We start from the raw sequence: 20,013 nt of genomic DNA on the forward strand, positions 1-20,013 counted from the left end.
TACTTTGGTGCGAAAAGTGCAAATCAATCCCAGAACAACAGCAAAGGACCTTGTGAAGATGCTGGAGGAAACGGGTACAAAAGTATCTATATCCACAGTAAAACGAGTCCTATACCGACATAACCTGAAAGGCCGCTCAGAAAGGAAAAAGCCACTGCTCCAAAACCGCCATAAAAAAGCCAGACTATGGTTTGCAACTGCACATGGGGACAAAGATTGTACTTTTTGGAGAAATGTCCTCTGGTCTGATGAAACAAAAATATAACTATTTGGCCATAATGACCATCGTTATGTTTGGAGGAAAAAGGGGAGTCTTGCAAGCCGTTGAACACCATCCCAACCGTGAAGCACGGTTGCATCATGTTGTGGGGATGCTTTGCTGCAGGAGGGACTGCTGCACTTCACCAAATAGTTTACCTTCCTCATGAAGCCATCTATGTGGATATATTGAAGCAACATTCCAAGACATTAGACAGGAAGTTAAAAGTTGGTCGCAAATGGGTCTTCCAAATGGACAATGACCCCAAGCATACTTCCAAAGTGGTGGCAAAATGGCTTAAGGACAACAAAGTCAAGGTATTGGAGTGGCCATCACAAAGCCCTGACCTCAATCCTATAGAAAATTTGTGGGCGGAACTGAAAAAACGTGTGCGAGCAAGGAGGCCTACAAACCTGACTCGGTTACACCATCTCTGTCAGGAGGAATGGGACAAAATCACCCAACTTATTGTGGGAAGCTTGTTGAATGCTACCCAAAACCATTGACCCAAGTTAAACAATTTAAAAGCAATGCTACCAAATACTAATTGAGTGTATGTAAACTTCTGACCCACTGGAAATGTGATGAAAGAAATAAAAGCTGAAATAAATCATTCTCTCTACTATTATTCTGACATTTCACATTCTTAAAATAAAGTGGTGATCCTGACTGACCTAAGACAAGAATTTTTACTAAGATTAAATGTCAGGAATTGTGATTTTTTTTGTTTAAAAGCATTTGGCTAAGGTGTATGTAAACTTCCGACTTCAACTGTACTTTGGTTTTAGCAGTCAGATTAGAGGTCAAAGGTGACTGTTTTGTAAATACTTGTAGTGCTGCTGATAATCCTCTAAGCTTTGTCCCATTTCTAAACAACTACAGAGGCAGAGGGTGAATTAATGACAATACAAAAATAACTTTTTTAAAGCCAAAACGTTTTACATTGCAGCAAGATAATCTTAGCTTAAAGTTCAGCAACAAGAATAAATTACTGAATAAATCACCATAAACAAACAGTTTCTGATGGTGTTTGATGAAACATTGGTAAATAAGTTCATGTTAAGGAGATGCTGGTGACACTGTCAGTGATTTATTTTGAATTATAGGCACACTTAACCAGCATGGCTAGCACAGCATTCTGCAGCGATACGCCATCCCATCTGGTGTGCGCTTAGTGGTACTATCATTCGCTTTTCAACAGCACAATGACCCGACATACCTCCAGGCTGTGTAAGGGCAATTTGACCAAGAAGGAGGGTGATGGAGTGCTGCATCAGATGACCTGGCCTCCTCAATCACCCAACCTCAACCCAATTGAGATGGTTTGGGATGAGTTGGACCGCAGAGTGAAGGACAATCAGCCAACAAGTGCTCAGCATATGTGGGAACTCTTCAAGACTGTTGGAAAAGCATTCCAGGTGAAGATGGTTGAGAGAATGCCAAGAGTGCAAAGCTGCCATCAAGGCAAAGGGTGGCTACTTTGAAGAATCTCAAATATAAACAATTTTAGTTTACTTTTTTGGTTACTACTTGATTCCATATGTGTTATTTCATAGTTTTGATGTTTTCACTATTATTCTACAATGTAGAAAATAGTAAAACTAAAGAAAAACCTTTAAATGAGTAGGTGTGTCCAAACGTTTAAATATATGTTCCTGTAATACTTTCTAAACCTACCAGTCCTCCCCTAATTGGACTAAACTAGTGAACAACAATGCTTAGGCTTCTACTTCCATCTTAGACATATTATATACATTTTACAGACACTGTCTATTTTACAATTGCTATATTTTGTTTGTTTTACTCCTGTCCTTCCTCTAAGCTCAACCTCTCCCATCTATTTATTTCACAACAGCTCTGAACCTATATATGTTTTACAGACACATTATGTTTAACATTAGTTATCTTGTTATTATTCCCAACCTTCATCTCTGTTCAACCCCTCCGATCTATCTCTTAACACCATCCACATTGGATTTCTGTTTGCCATATATTTTTCAACTGTGCTGTGATGATTAACAAATGTTCTGAACCTTTCTATTCTCAATTTCTACAGATTGTAAATAAAAAATAAACCGTTTTGCTAATAGCATTATATTATTGATCGATTGACTTTTCAGATCACCCAGTAGTGCTATCTGCAGAGTTAGCTCTAGGTAAATGTTGCAATTCTTCAGCCATTCCTGGACCTGTGACCACAAACAAGGTACTTATGGACAGTACCAAAACAGATGATCTAATGATTGTCTCTTCACCGCAAAATCTGCAGAGCTAGAAGGTTGTATCCCCCATATACATAATTCTATTGGCAGTGGTGGAAAAAGTTGCCAATTTTCCTACTTTACATTTTTGTTACGGATAGCCAGGTGCACAGTTCAACACTCAGATATAGTTTACAAACGAAGCATTTGTGTTTAGTGAGTCCACCAGATCAGAGGCAGTAGGAATTACCAGGGGTGTTCTCTTGGTAAGTGACTGAATTAGACCATTTTTCTGTGCTGCTTAGCATTCAAAATGTAACGTGTACTTTTGGGTGTAAGGGAAAATGGAAGGAGTAAAAAGTACTTTATTTTCTTTAGGAATGTAGTGGAGTAAAAGTAAAAGTTGTCAAAAATATAAATAGTAAAGTATAGATACCCCAAAAAACTAAATAAGTAGTACTTTAAAGTATTTTTTACTTAACCTCTCTTGGGTACGTGAGACGTTAGCGTCCCACCTCTTCAACAGCCAGTGAAACTTAAAGATGAACTTCTTGTGAATCCAACCACGTTTTCAGATTTAAAAAATGCTTTACGGCGAAAGCATACCTTACGATTATTTGAGAACATAGCCCAGCAGACAAATCATTACAAACAGTAACCAGCCAAGTAGAAGAGTTACACAAGTCAGAAATTGAGATAGAATTAATCCCTTACCTTTGATGATCTTCATTTGGTTGCACTCAGCAGACATTCATTTACTCAATAAATGTTCCTTTTGTTCGATAAAGTCTCTTTATATCCAAAAACCTCCGTTTTGTTCGTGCGTTTTCTTCAGTAATCCACAGGCTCAAACGCAGTCAAAACAGGCAGACAAAAAATCCAAATTGTATCCGTAAAGTTCAACATGAAACATGTCAAACGATGTTTATATTCAATCCTCAGGTTGTTTTTAGCCTAAAGGCACTCTCTCGGTCGCGCGCATGAAAACGCTCTGTGACACTTTAGGGTCCACTCATTCAGACGGCTCTTACTTCCTCATTGTTCAGAATACAAGCCTGAAACTATTTCTAAAGACAGTTGACATCTAGTGGAAGGCATAGGAACTGCAATTTGAGTCCTAAGTCAATGGATACTGTAATGGCATTGAATAGAAAACTACAAAACCAAAAAGAAAACTACTTCCCGATTTGATTTTTCTCAGGTTTTCGCCTGCCAAATCAGTTCTGTTATACTCACAGACACTATTTTAACAGTTTTGGAAACTTTAGAATGTTTTCTATCCAAATCTACCAGTTATATGCATATCATATCTTCTGGGCCCGAGAAGCAGGCAGTTTAATTTGGGCATGCTTTTCATCCAAAATTCCGAATGCTGCCCCCTACTTTACAACGTCTAATGGTTGCAAGAATTTTGTATAATAATTTAAATTTACAAAATTGAAGTTTTGATTCGACGTCGTTTTGCGTATCAATTCATAAACCATGTGCCATGGAATCAGTACGTCCAAAATCTCTTCCCAACTATTTTGCAATCTATAAGGCACAGATGTCATTTTTTGGTCCTAAAATGAAACCAGTATACTTTTTTATTTATCACAATTTTATTGAACTAATTATGGTCTTATTATGCAGGGCCTACAGACAAATTCCCTAGTTTTTCTCCCTTCCATTTACCTCTTCCATTGTTGTGGTTGTCACGTTCTGACCTTAGTTCTTTTGTATTTTCTTTGTTTTATTATGGTCAGGGCCTGAGTTGGGTGGGTTATCTATGTTTTGTGTTTCTATGTTGTGTTTTTCATTTGGCCTGATATGGTTCTCAATCAGAGGCAGGTGTTAGTCATTGTCTCTGATTGGGAACCATATTTAGGTAGCCTGTTTTCTGTTGTGTTTTGTGGGTGGTTGTCTTCCGTGTTTGTGTGTTCCACACGGAACTGTTTCGGTTTTCTTATCTATTCACTTTGTTATTTTTGTATTGTTGTCGTGTTCAGTATTATGAAATATAATGGACACTTACCACGCTGCGCATTGGTCCGACCTTTCTTACTCCTCGTCAGATGAGGAGGACGAATTCCGTTACAGTGGTAGTGCTTCAATTTGTTTTTTGTAATTTAGGGTAGAGCAGACATTTCCATGTGTGATATAACTCCAGGAGTCCTATTTATGACATCATTTACAAAGATTATACCTTTTTTATGTTTAATCTATTAGTATATTTGAGTTAACAAATAATGTGATTATGTATTTTCTGGTGGATTAAATTTGGGAGATAATTTCCTTTTCAAATAACTGAAAGTGAGAGGTTGTAATCTGAATAAAGGGAAAAGGCCTTTCTTGAACAAGGGGTGAGAAATTCCTATTAATTTGCTAGAGGACCAGTTCCGATTTAAGTATAACTTTTGTATGACTGAAGCCATTAGTGAGAGGTCTAATGCTTTAATATTTAATCATTTCTGCCCTTAATATTTCATTCATAATCATTATATCTGTCACGTTTGTCGTAATGTGGAAGAGAGGAGGACCAAGGCGCAGCGTGATATGAATACATCTTCTATTTATTATAACGAAGAACACTTAACCAAACTTTACAAAACAACAAAACGAACGTGACGCTATATAGAAAATAGTGCTGAACACAAAACACTACACATAGACAATAACCCACGAAATCCCTAAAGAATATGGGAGCCTAAATATGGTTCCCAATCAGAGACAATGATAAACAGCTGCCTCTAATTGAGAACCAATCTAGGCAACCATAAACATACAAACACCTAGACTAGAAAAACCCTAGACAAGACAAAACACATAAATCCCCCATGTCACACCCTGACCTAACCAAAATAATAAAGAAAACAAAGATAACTAAGGCTAGGGCGTGAGAATATCAATAGGCCCGTTTAATTTAGTCTGGCTTGCAGTTCCAATTACATGGAGAATTTTTTTTATTTGTAACGAGTGCGCCGAGAGTCGGGAAGCAAGAACAGGGAGTGTTTTAATAAATAAACACGAAACTCAAACAACGCACCGACATGAAAACAGAGTCAATAACACCTGAGGGGAAAAACCGAAGGGAGTGACAGATATAGGGAAGATAATCAAGAAGGTGATGTCATGAGGCGATGGTGCGCTTGACGATGGTGACAGGTGTGCGGGATAATCAGCAGCCTGATGACCTAGAGACCGGAGAGGGAGTATACTTGACAAAAGTATTATTTGTCTGGCACCATAATCCAAGACTCGATATGCTGTAGATATCGTTTGATAAAGCTTACTTAACAGCCTGCTGATGGGCCATCAACTGTTCCCATTGTACACTGGTTGGGTATTTTAGGCCCCCAGAACATTCACACTTGGCCCAATGGATAAGTACAAAGCTGTGGAAGTGAAGTCCACACAGTTTCAATGTTATTCAATCAAACCAATATGATATCGATATCAGATAAAACAAAATAAAATTTGATAGATTTTACTTGTCAGTGTCCATTACTAAAAACAATTAAGTCTGATGGTTGACTGGGAGGTACTGTTTCACTCTGCAGTTTTCTGTGGTAATGAGCTAATAGATACAACATGTATCAGATATAGATGGTGTGATGATCAGTTTTCACCATTAGTTTGTGTGTATTTTTCACCATTTGTTTGTGTTTTTATACTAAACTGACTTTTTCTTTAATGATACATTGGCTATGAAATGACTACATGTATTTATTCAATTGTATTTTAACTAGATATATTATTTGAGTAACTGATAATGAATGTGTTTGGAAAACTGCATCGAAGCCAACGTAATTAATCTGTCAATGAAAAATAAAATGTGTGCAATAATTTGTGCTGGTTAAACTCTTTTTCTCTTTTGTTGTCTGAAGCGAAAAAAGACAAGAGTTGCCAATGATCAAATAAATGTGTGCATTAATTTGTTCTGGTAGAGCTCTTCTTCTCTCATATATAGTTAAACACAAAAAAACTATGTTTGAAGTGACATATTTAGTGTTTTTCTAAAGCTGAAAGAGACAGGAAATTCAATTGACTATCACAAAGCTAAATATGATCAATGCACTAACATGTTTTTCCCAGAATAAGCGACTTTGAGACCTGTTAAAACCACATCTTTATTGATCTATTGAATCATATGCAATACGGAAAATATTATGTTTTTGTTTAATTCATGGAATTTAAAACAATATTTATATTAATCTACTCATCTACACATCACCATTGAGACAGGCCAATTTGCTCATCCCTAGAATTTTCTACAATGCATACAAATATATGTTTTGCAGTATAAAAGACGTAGACTACATATGTTTTCTTATTAAATGACAGTTAAATAAAACAACATATGTATTATTTGTCATTTTAAAGTGTTTTATATGGTGTCAAAGTCCAGGGACAGCATTACCACTGGAATTCAAGAATGACCAACTTATTATTAGGGAATGGTACCAGACAGCAATCTGGTGTTACCTTTCTCACACCACTACAGTATTGATTTCAACAGACCCTTTCCACGCCCCATTGTTAGAGCTTAATATCTTCCCAGGACTATTGAGGGTCGGGCTGTTGAAATGCCCTGTTGATTATGTTAATAGTCTGGTAGAACTGGTATGGATGGTCAATTTGAGGTTGATTCATTGATATGCATGTTCAGAGTGAAAGAGCTGTGAACTCACCAGTGATGGCTCATGTCTACCACAACCTTTTCTATTGTGTTTGTAAGCACCGCAGCATTTAAAGCAGCCATAGTTCAAAATGTGTTCATACATACAGTACAAAGGGATGTGGTGTGGCCTTCGGAGAGGAGGACCAGGAGATTGATCACAGATTCTATTTAGGACTGGGATCCTTATCCAGAGTTGCCAGATCGACAGTGAGGACAAACCCAGCGTGCTGAGTTCCTTCCACACGGAGTCCAAACCTGCAGTCACTGTGTACTGATTGTGACAGTTGAGGTGCAGTTTGCACCGTAGGATCCAGCGATGGCAGCAGTGAAGCTGGAAGAACGCAGTCACACACTGGAGCTGGATGTCAACATTAAAGATGAAGAAGAGGAGGAGGAGATGGGGAAATCTGTTTATCATGGTAAGAGCAGGTTCTATCTTTCTGTACATTATCTTCGTAAGTTAGACCTCCATAAGTTATGACCCAGTCTATTGCTAGGTTGAGATCTGTAATTCTGACATGACATATCGTTGATGAACTCCAGACTGCACAGAAAAGCTTGTATTGTTCATTACAACTTCCCACTGTGCATGAGAAGTTCCTCTATAGTTGTTTTATGATGAACCATTACAATGACAAGTTCTATGTTACTTCATGCTACTAAGACTTGCATGGTTTGACACCAGTATTGCCAGCGTGTTTTATCCACCGGGCTGTCTGGAGTGCTCAGAGAGTTTACGAAAGAAATGAAGTAGACAAACTGCCAGTGTTTTGAAGTTCTTTGAAATGAGTCTGTGTGCGTACCACGTTTCGGGTGTCAAATCCATTTAAATTCCAGTCAATTCAGGAAGTAAACTGACATTCCAATTAAAATGCTCTTCAATGCTTTTCAATTAGGAACATTTGAAATTTGGTTAAAAAAAAAACTTGAGTTGAAATGGAATTGACCAAAATCCTGGTATGGTATGGGCTTATAGTATTTTTTTTGCTTATTTTGCCTTACTTTAGTACTAGTTTTATTCCACTGTTGTATTGTCCAACCTACTTATATCATGTCATATGTATATCACACCAACTAACTTGTTCATCTGATGTTGTTCACACAGGAGACGGTGTTGAAACATTCTCTACATTCAGAGAGCAACAGCAGGAAGATCACAGAGATAAGAGGTCTCACCACTGCCCACATTGTGAGGAGACTTTCCTATTTCTATCAAAGCTAAAAATACACCAAAAAATACACACAGGAGAGAATCTGCATTCCTGCACTGACTGTGGGAAGAGCTTCACAGCATCATATTCTCTGACAGCTCATCAGAGAGTGCACACTGGAGAGAGCCATACTCCTGCACTGACTGTGGGAAGAGTTTCTCTCATCGGAGCTACTTAAACATGCACCAATGTATACACACAGGAGAGAGGCCATACTCCTGCACTGACTGTAGGAAGAGCTTCACAACATCATATTATCTGACAGTTCATCAGAGAGTGCACACTGGAGAGAAGCCATACTCCTGCACTGACTGTGGGAAGAGTTTCTCTCATCAGAGCTACTTTAAAATACACCAGCGTATACACACAGGAGAGAGGCCATACTCCTGCACTGACTGTGGGAAGAGCTTCACAAGATTAAAATCTCTGACAGTTCATCAAAGAGTGCACACTGGAGAGAGGCCATACTCCTGCACTGACAGTGGGAAGAGTTCGTCTCAACTGAGCGCCTTTTTAACACACCAGTGTATCCACACAGGAGAGAAGCCATACTCCTGCACTGACTTTGGGGAAAGTTTAAAAACCTCAGGGGCTCTGCCAGTTCATCAGAGAGTGCACACAGGAGTAAAGCCTTACTTCTGCTCTGACTGTGGAAAATGCTTCACAACATCATCTGAGGTAAGACTTCATCAGAGAACACACAGAGGAGAGAAGCCATATCATTGCTCTGACTGTGGGAAGAGTTTCTCTCAACAGAGCAACTTAAAAACACACCAACGGATGCACACAGGACAGAAGCATCATCCGTTCTCTCAGACATGCTAAGATTTAAGTTTGTCAGGACAGAAATTACAAAGTGATGTTATACTGTTATTGTATCAAATAGTTATTTCATGCAATAGAATAAGGGGTTGTTAGAATGCTCATTTGTGTGTGTTCTACTGAGGATGGGCCTCTGGAAGATTTACAATGTCTTTGGGTGATACCGCAATCCAGAGCGTAAGTTATTGTTTCTGTTCTATAAGGCACCAGGGAGAGATGACCCCAGGGCTAGACCTTAGTCTCCATACAAATATAACTGTTTTTACAGCAGATACTGTCAGATACTGTCTAATCTTAACCTTGTGACCCATTCCACACATCTGTTGTTTGTCATGTAGACTGAAGAGGGTGTATCTTGGCTATAAAATACTTTTGTACTTTTGTCTCGGGGCTCTCAACGAATCATCTGAGGGTGATTCATCGACCAGCCATCATTATTGTAGAGCACTCAATCGATTCACTTTATATGTGTGTGTTGTATTGACCTGCTCCCTTATTAATAAGTGAATAAAGATTTTGTTTCAGTATAACTCTGACTTGCGTGATATGTTTGTCTTTCCTCATTTGAAAGTTAAGAAATTAACCACCACAAGTCACTCCATCATTTAATTCTCATCTTATGGAAGTGCGACCAGTGAATTGGATTAAATGAAGAAAGAGTATAGATTTTGCATGTCTGATGCCCATCACTAAAAAACAATTAAGTCTGATGGTTGATTGTTCACTTAAAACATTTTTTAATGTTTTAAGTGAATCATTTAGTGTTTGTTTGAAGCTAAAAAAGACAAGAAGATGCCAATGATCAAATAAATGTGTGCAACTCTTCTTCTCTCATAAAAAAATTAAACACAAAAAACGATGTTTTAAGTAACATAAAAAAGAAAATGCTGAAGCTGAAAGAGACAGGAAGTTCAATTGACTATCACAAAGCTAAATATGATGTATGCACGAACATGGTTTTTCCAGAATAAGCAGCTTTGAGACCTGTTAAAACCATAGCTTTATTTATCTATTGAATCATTTGCAAAATGGAAAATATAATGTTTTTGTTTAATTCATGGCATTCAAAACAATATTTATATTTATCTACTCAAAACATATCACTACACCGCTACACATCACCATTGAGACAAGTCAATTTGCTCGTCCCCAGTATTTTCTACAATGCGTACAAAGATATGTTTTGCAGTATAAAAGACGTAGACTACATATGTTTTCTAATTAAATGACCTTTCTCACACCACTACAGTATTGATTTCAACAGACCCTTTCCACGCCCCATTGTTAGAGCTTAATATCTTCCCAAGACTATTGAGAGTCAGGCACTTAAGGCAGCCATCGTTCAAAATGTGTCCATACATACAGTACAAAGGGATGGGGTGTGGCATATTTCACCCGCTAAAGCCCCTCCCCATCCCAAGTTGGGTTGTTATCCCAGTGACCGGCAGGTCACCCCTGTCCCCCCGGATCCCTAGGCCCCCCCAGAGGCCAGGACCCATCCTTTGAAAATAGCACACAGTGCCACCCACTGAACAGAAGCAGATCCACCACTAAAAGCATTTCCACCTCAATATGTTTTATATATAGCTATTCAAAAACGACATATATTCAAAAATCTTGCATGTCTTCATTTCCATCATTAACAATGAATGTGAGTAATAATGTTGACAGTTCATGCAAAGGATTGTTACCAATAACCAGGATTGCCATTGCGTTACATATTTGTCAAGCAATTATTATTTTAGTGATTCATCTTATATTGTCCTTAACATCCTTACCCCCTAGCAACAGATGTGGGATACACGCACACGCACACGCACACACACACACACACACACACACACACACACACACACACACACACACACACACACACACACACACACACACACACACACACACACACACACACACACACACACACACACACACACACACACACACACACCTACACACTGAACCCATTTAGCCCACAATCAACCACAAACTCAGATGCTCAACGGTTGCTACATCCCAGAGCCCAACTCAAGAAAGGACCTGATGTATGAATGCATATACAGTTACAGCTGTTTGAGAAAGCATGCAAGATTGAGAAACATCGGCAAAAATGGGGACATTTGATTAACCAATGTCAAGTCCTAGGTGATGGAGATCAGATACACCCCCTTCCTCTGAAACACACACACACTGGTCGCCCTTTGTGACCATTTTACCAAGCATCTCTGTGCAATCAGACCTTTGATTATTTTGTGCCACCAGGTTCACAATAATATGCCCCCTCTCTGATTGTTCAAGTGTGACCCTCTCCCCATGCTTTGCTGCAGCCAGTGTTCCCAGCACTGCGCTACCTGGGTGGGGGTACCTGTCCTGTTGGAAGGTGAACTTGTACACCAGCGTGTACACACAGGAGAGAAGCTGTACTCCTGTTCTGACTGTAGGAAGAGTTTCTCTCAATTGGGCAACTTTAAAACACACCAGCATGTACACACAAGGCGAGGTCAGTACAGGTGCATCAAAGCAGGGACCGATAGACTGAAAAACAGCTTCTATCTCAAGGCCATCAGACTGTTAAACAGCCACCACTAACATTGAGTGGCTGCTGCCAACATACTGACTCAACTCCAGCCACTTTAATAATGGAAATTGATGGAAATTGATGTAAAAATATATCACTAGCCACTTTAAACAATGCTACTTAATATAATGTTTACATACCCTACATTACTCATCTCATATGTATATACTGTACTCTATATCATCTACTGCATCTTTATGTAATACATGTATCACTAGCCACTTTAAACTATGCCACTTTGTTTACATACCCTACATTACTCATCTTATATGTATATACTGTACTCGATACCAACTACTGCATCTTGCCTATGCCGTTCTGTACCATCACTCATTCATATATCTTTATGTACATATTGTTTATCCCTTTACACTTGTGTGTATAAAGTAGCTGTTGTGAAATTGTTAGGTTAGATTACTCGTTGGTTATTACTGCACGGTCGGAACTAGAAGCACAAGCATTTCGCTACACTCGCATTAACATCTGCTAACCATGTGTACAAATAAAATTTGATTTGATTTGACACAGGAGAGAAGATGTACTCCTGTTCTGACTGTAGGAAGAGTTTCTCTCAACTGGTCATTTGTATATGTAGGTAGGGGTAAAGTGACTATGCATAAATAATAAACAGTGAGTAGCAGGAGTGTAAAAACAAAGGAGGCGGGGGGGGGGGGATTATTGGCCCCAGTGATGTACTGGGCCGTACTCACTACCCTCTGTAGTGCCTTACGGTCAAGTTTTCCGAGCAGTTGCCATATCAGGATGTTCTCGATGGCACAACTTTTTAAGGGTCTGGGGACCCAAGCCAAATGTTTTCAGTCTCTTAAGGGGGAAAAGGGGTTGTCATGCACTCTTCACGACCACTTGGTGTGTTTGGACCATTATAGTTTGTTGGTGATGTGGACACCAAGGAACTTGAAACTCTCAACCCGCTCCACTACAGCCCGTCAATGTTAATGGAGGCCTGTTCGGCACTCCTTTTCCTGTAGTCCACGATTAGCTCCTTTGTCTTGCTCACATTGAAGTAGAGGTTGTTGTCCTGGCACCACACTGCCAGGTCTCTGTTTTGTTTAGTTTGTATAGTTTGTTTAAGTGTTCTTCGTTTAATAAATTGAAGAATGGATTCACATCACGCTGCGTTTTGGTCCTCCTCTCTTTCTCCCAAGGAAGATCGTGACAGAATCACCCACCACAACCGGACCAAGCAGCGTGGTAACGGGCAGTAGCAGCGATCGCAGGATTCCTGGACCTGGGAGGAAATTCTGGACAGTAAGGGACCCTGGGTACAAGCTGGAGAATATCGCCGCCCTTGTGAAGTGCTGGAGGCAGCTAAAGCCGAGAGGCGGTGGTATGAGGAAGCAGCACGAAAGCGCGGATGGAAGCCCGAGAGGCAGCCCCAAAAATGTCTTGGGAGGGGGCACACGGGGAGTGTAGCTAAGTCAGGTAGGAGACCTGAGCCAACTCCCCGTGCTTCCCGTAAGGAGCCGAGGATGGAACCAGAGCCAGTCGGGGTGGAATTGGAGGTGAGCAAGGGGAGCGAAGCAGAGACAGTGAAGGAATTAATGGGGAGATTGGAGGAGAGAGAAATGAGGGAGTTGCTATGTTGGCGCATGAGGCACCAACATAGCAATAATAATAATGACAATTACAACAATACTGAATGAACACTTATTTTAACTTAATATAATACATCAATAAAATCAATTTAGTCTCAAATAAATAATGAAACATGTTCAATTTGATTTAAATAATGCAAAAACAAGGTGTTGGAGAAGAAAGTAAAAGTGCAATATGTGCCGTGTAAAAAAGCTAACGTTTAAGTTCCTTCCTCAGAACATATGAAAGCTGGTGGTTCCTTTTAACATGAGTCTTCAATATTCCCAGGTAAGAAGTTTTAGGTTGTAGTTATTATAGGACTATTTCTCTCTATACCATTTGTATTTCATATACCTTTGACTATTGGATGTTCTAATAGGTACTTTAGTATTGCCAGCCTAATCTCGGGAGTTGATAGGCTTGAAGTCATAAACAGCACAATGCTTGAAGCACAGCGAAGAGCTGCTGGCAAATGCAGGAAAGTGCTGTTTGAATGAATGCTTACGAGTCTGCTGCTCTATCAAATCATAGACTTAATTATAATATAATAACACACAGAAATACGAGCTTTACGTCATATATATATGGTCAAATCCGGAAAATATAATTTCGAAAACAAAACGTTTATTCTTTCAGTGATATACAGAACCGTTCCGTATTTTATCTAACGGGTGGCATCCCCAAGTCTAAATATTGCTGTTACATTGCACAACCTTCAATGTTATGTCATAATTATGTACAATTCTGGCAAATTAATTACGGTCTTTGTTAGGAAGAAATGGTCTTCACACAGTTCGCAACTAGCCAGGCGGCACAAACTGCTGCATATACACTGACTCTGCTTGCACAGAACGCAAGAGAAGTGACACAATTTCCCTATTTAAAAGAAATTCATGTTAGCAGGCAATATTAACTAAATATGCAGGTTTACAAGTATTGATTTTAAGAAAGGCATTGATGTTTATGGTTAGGTACACATTGGTGCAACAACAGTGCTTTTTTTTGCGATTGCGCTTGTTAAATCACCCGTTTGGCGAAGTAGGCTGTGATTCAATGATAAATTAACAGGCACCGCATAGATTATATGCAACGCAGGACAAGCTAGATAAACTAGTAATATCATCAACGATGTGTAGTTAACTAGTGATTATGTTAAGAGTGATTGTTTTTTATAAGATAAGTTTAATGCTAGCTAGCAGTTTACCATGGCTCCTTGCTGCACTCGCATAACAGGTAGTCAGCCAGCCACGTAGTCTCCTCGTGGAGTGCAATGTAATCGGCCATAATCGGTGTCCAAAAATGCCGATTACCGATTGTTATGAAAACTTGAAATCGGCCCTAATTAATCGGCCATTCCGATTAATCGGTCGACCTCTAGACAGGATACCACAAACTCCAGCAGTGAGAAGTGGGTGGCATTATTCCAAAACCTAGGGAAAGCCAACTTGATCAACAGGTTCAGGATTGTCTCATTTGTTCTCAGTGTGACAGGCTCAAATGCCTTTGTAGAGAAGATTTTTCTCTCTCATGACCAAATGGTCACACTCAAGAAACAGATGCAGCACATCTGTGACAGAGCTGATCAAAAATGAACCTCAAATATCTGTGAACTGTGACTTGTCATGTAAGGACTTCTCTCTGGCTTTGCAAAAGGACAAAGGACTGCTTGAATCAGTCAAGAGCAGCAAAAAATATCCATGGAAAAAGTAGACTAGGTGAGTGACTCATGCCGCTCTTTTCCTCTTTTGCATGCATTTGAAATGTTTGTTTTTTTCTGCTGTAAATGTCCAAATTGTGATTTCTTTCATTTATATTGAGGTTTATTCACATAAGATTACATAATGATACAGTTTTAGTAAAGCTATAGGCTAAATGTAATATTAAAAGGTTTTGTCTTTCCAATTGAATAAGAATCTGAATATACACTGTATATTCATTCACACAACACCATACCCACACCGCCGTTGCACCGTGCACTGGCACGCCACCTTTTGGCCCTTATTTGGTAGTGAGAAATTTGGCAACCCTATGTGTGACTATGATTTTAAAAAGTTGCAAAAAAAGGCATGTGCTCTTTCTTGCCTCACTGCACACACTGGAAATCATTCACAAGTGATAATATATCATTCACAAGTGATAGGCTCATGCTGTCACACATCAGACTATTCTTAATTTAATGTTGTCTTTACATATACTAAATAATATATGTGTGAAACGTGAACAAAATACATGTCATCTATGCAAAATAGCAAATGGAGGACGCTTTTCCCATTCATTTTCATGCCAGCCAGGAATGCTATTCTCCTGTTGTAAAGTGAAGCAATGTGCTTAATATTAGGAAATTAAATACATTTAGTAGGCCTAGCCTATAGAAAGCTGATGGGATCCTCTTCTTTTTAAATCAATCAAATTTATTTATAAAGCCCTTTTTACATCAGCCAATGTCACAAAGTGCTATACAGAAACCCAGCCTAAAACCCCAAACAGCAAGCAATGCAGATGTAGAAGCACGGTGGCTAGGAAAAACTCCCTAAAAAGGCAGGAACTTCGGAAGAAACCTAGAGAGGATCCAGGCTCTGAGGGGCGGCCAGTCCTCTTCTGGCTGTGCCGGGTGGAGATTATAACATTACATGGCCAAGATGTTCAAACGTTCATAGATGACCAGCAGGGTCAAATAATAATAATCACAGTGGTTGTAGAGGGTGCACCAGGTCAGCACCTCAGGAGTAAATGTCAGTTGGCTTTTCATAGCCGATCATTCAGAGTTAGAGACAGTAGGTGTGGTAGAGAGAGTGAGTCGAAAACAGCAGGTCCGGGACAAGGTAGCACGTCCGGTGAACAGCTCAGTTGAATCTGGAGCAGCAGCACGACCAGGTGGACTGGGTACAGCAAGGAGTCATCAGGCCAGGTAGTCCTGAGGCATGGTCCTAGGGTTCCGTGCCTCCGAGAGAAGAGAGAAAGAGAGAGAGAGTTAGAGGGAGCATACTTAAATTCACACAGGACACCGGATAAGACAGGAGAAATACTTTAGATATAACAGACTTATCCTAGCCCCCTGACACAAACTATTGCAGCATAAATACTGGAGGCTGAGACAGGAGGGGTCGGTAGGCACTGGCCCCGTCCGACGGTACCCCCGGACAGGTCCAACCAGGCAGGATATAACCCTACCCACTTTTCCAAAGCACAGCCCCCACACCACTAGAGGGATATCTTCAGACCACCAACTTACTATCCTGAGACATGGCCGAGTATAGCCCACGAAGTTCTCCCCTACGGCACGAACCCGAGGGGGGCACGGAACCGGACAGGAAGTTCACGTCAGTGACTCAACCCACTCAAGTGACGCACCCCTAATAGGGACGGCATGGAAGAGCACCAGTAAGCCAGTGACTCAACCCCTGTAATAGGGTTAGAGGCAGAACATCCCAGAGAATCCCAGTGGAGAGAGGGGAACCGGCCATCGCTGTTGGAATTTGACTGCAATCATGACTCGTGACCACCGGTGTGGCGGTAATACGGTCACCATAACAGCCCTATCCATGGGCTTATTAACACTAAAGATAATTACGTTTTAGAAAAATAATGGCATAAATAGCTACTCTCTCATGGAATCTGAAAGGTCCTAATATTGCTATCAAACGTTCCAGCTGTCTTGATATTCCAGCAAGAACCCATTTTTATACACACTGAACAAAAAAATGCAACATGTCAAGTGTTAGTCCCATGTTTCATGAGCTGAAATAAAAGATCCCAGAAATTGTTCATATTCACTAAAAGCATATTTCTCTCAAATGTTGTGCACAAATTTGTTTCCATCCCTGTTAGTGAGCATTTCTCCTTTGCCAAGATAATCCATCCACCTGACAGTTGTAGCATATCAGGAAGCTGATTATTACACAGGTGCCCTTGTGCTGGGGACAATTACACTTTTTAATGTTTTAATTTATCTTTATTTATACAGGTTTTTCTCATTGAGATAACATCTCTTTTCCAAGAGAGACCTGGTCCAATAGCAGCAGGGGGAACAACGTTTCAGACAAAACAACTTACATACACTAACACAACATTAAACAAAACTATAAACACACATACAGTACAACAAGAACATTTTATGTTAAAAACACAAAAGTCTTGACTATAAAAGGCCACTCTAAAATGTGCAGTTTTGTCACACAACACAATCCAACAAATGTGGTGTGTGACAAGGTGGAAGGTGGCGCGGTGGTCCTTTGTGGGTGAGGGGGTGCTTTGCTGGTGACACTGTCAGTGATTTATTTAGAATTAAAGGCACACTTAACCAGCATGGCTACCACATCATTCTGCAGCGATACGACATCCCATCTGGTTTGCGCTTAGTGGGACTATCATTTGTTTTTCAACAGCACCATGACCCAAACACACCTCCAGGCTGTGTAAAGGTTATTTGACCCAGAAGAAGAGTGATGGAGTGTTGCATCAGATGACCTGGTCTCCACAATCAACTCAGTTGAGATGGTTTTGGATGAGTTGGACTGCAGAGTGAAGGAAAAGCAGCCAACAAGTGCTCAGGATATGTGGGAACTCCTTCAAGACTTTTGGAAAAACATTCCTCATGAAGCTGGTTGAGAGAATGCCACGAGTGCAAAGCTTTCATCAAGGCAAAGGTTGGCTACTTTGAAGAATATAAAATATATTTAGATTTGTTTAACACTTTTTTGGTTACTACATGATTCCATAAGTGTTATTTCATAGTTTTGATGTCTTCACTATTATTCTACAATGTAGAAAATAGTAAACATGAAGAAAAACCCTGGAATGAGTACGTGTGTCCAAACCTTTGACTGGTACTGTCTATATATATATTGCTATATATATATATGACAATTTGCTATCTAGCTAAATCTGGTGCAAGAGAATGTTGTACATGATCCCTGACAAATAAACGTAATAATAATGCTTTGGTTTTAACAGTCACGTTAGAGGTCAAAGGTTACTGTTTCGTAAATATCTCTGGTGCTGCTGATAATCCTCTAAGCTTTGTCCTATTTCTATTCCTAAAAAGCTACACAGAGGGAGGGTAAATTAATGACAATACAAAAATAAGAATTTTAAAGCCAAAGCTTTTTACAGCGCCTCACGGTTAAAGTTGATCTCTAAAATATATTCTGTATTGTCCTCAACATAAAAATCATATTTTTTCCCTGACATTACTTCATAAATCACCATCGACCCCCAGTTTCTGATTGTGTTTGATGAAACATTGGTCAAATAAGTCCACAGCAAGGAGACGAGTGTGCGACAGACTTACATTTTCATTTGTATGGTTAGAGAAGCAGAATGTGTAGTAGGGTACTATACTATATAATGACTTAATCATCATCATGTTCTGTCCCTATCTCCTCCAGCTGTTGGGAGCTCAGTACAGTGATGTGTTTAATTACACACTGTGGGCTATCCCCTCTTTTCCCTCTATTCAACACAGAGTAGTTGTGTGGCCATGGGTGCGTCCCAAAATGCACTCTATTCTCTATATAGGGCACAACTTTTGACCAGAGCCCTCCAGGGCCCATAGGGCTCTGGTCAAAAGTAGTACACTGTATCGGGAATAGGGTGCCATTTAGGACAAAAGCTTTATTCGGGCCACGGTCTGGCGGGTTTTAAAAGCAGAAAGAGTTAAGAAGCTTTGGGAGCAGAGCTGTAGGATAGCCTTGGACAGGCCAGCAGCAGGTTCGACACGCTTCTGTCACTTCCGGCGAGAGAGAGACAACAGCTCACTTGCCCAGGATTAACTGGGATAGAGAGAGGATTACACTCTTCTCTTCTTTGCAGTTCGCTACATAGTAAAAGCACAGACCTGTTACCAGCGAATCCCCTGGGGACTCTCACTCTGCGGCAAAAATTGGTAAACTGTATTACACAGATGACAAATCCTCCTCTGGAGCTAAGTATTAAGGGTTGAGGAAGCGGGTCAAAGGGACTGGAAGAAAAGAGACCACAGAGGTAAGTAGTGAGCACGCAGGAATGTGTAAAGTCTTTTATAGTTGGCTCCGAGCCCAGATACAGTAGACTCTCACTCTGACAGTTGAGGAGGTGGGATTGGGCTCTTCTAGTTTTCAGGATTAAAAAAATTGTTTTCCCACCAAGGGATCCTCTGTTTTTAATCCAAGTATTACTACATATTAAAGTCAATTGACGCACCCATCCGTCAATCTAATTAACATGATGAAAAAATCCCCATACTTCGGTTTAAGATGTAACACTACATCACCAGTATTGTTTTGTCTTTCTGTTGAATGGGTGACGTTGACCGACACAGGGACATGGTGGCACGTAGAATACGGAATTAGAAGAGACTGTGCTTCAGTGGGCCATTGACTTTTGAACCCTGAGCTTATTTCACACACAGGGCATTAAATGACCCTTAGGGCTTTTAACGTGTGACAGTGGAGGCTGTTTTTACCTGGGAAGTTATTTGACACCCAGTTGACATCCATTGTAGCAGAACTGATGACTATGTATATAGAGGTCAGAGTCTTATTAGTCTGGATTAATGTTATGTTACTGTTATCTAAAATGTGTAAGAAGATTAGATGTTATCATTCAGCTTTTAGATTAACTACTAAGCAAGAATATCTTTTTATTTAATTTCTCTCTTTCCAAGGTCTGGGTTGGGGTTAATTTCCAGCAGTCAGTGCTGGGTGATCACC

General features: G+C 39.9%; 1 pseudogene; it reads left to right on the forward strand.

The window, feature by feature from the left end:
- Positions 1–5,579: 5,579 nt before the first annotated feature.
- LOC139566230 (zinc finger protein ZFP2-like) lies at positions 5,580–14,916 on the forward strand (annotated as a pseudogene).
- Positions 14,917–20,013: the final 5,097 nt, after the last annotated feature.

Source organism: Salvelinus alpinus, chromosome 38 (genome assembly GCF_045679555.1).
Source record: "Salvelinus alpinus chromosome 38, SLU_Salpinus.1, whole genome shotgun sequence".
Taxonomy (NCBI): domain Eukaryota; kingdom Metazoa; phylum Chordata; class Actinopteri; order Salmoniformes; family Salmonidae; genus Salvelinus; species Salvelinus alpinus.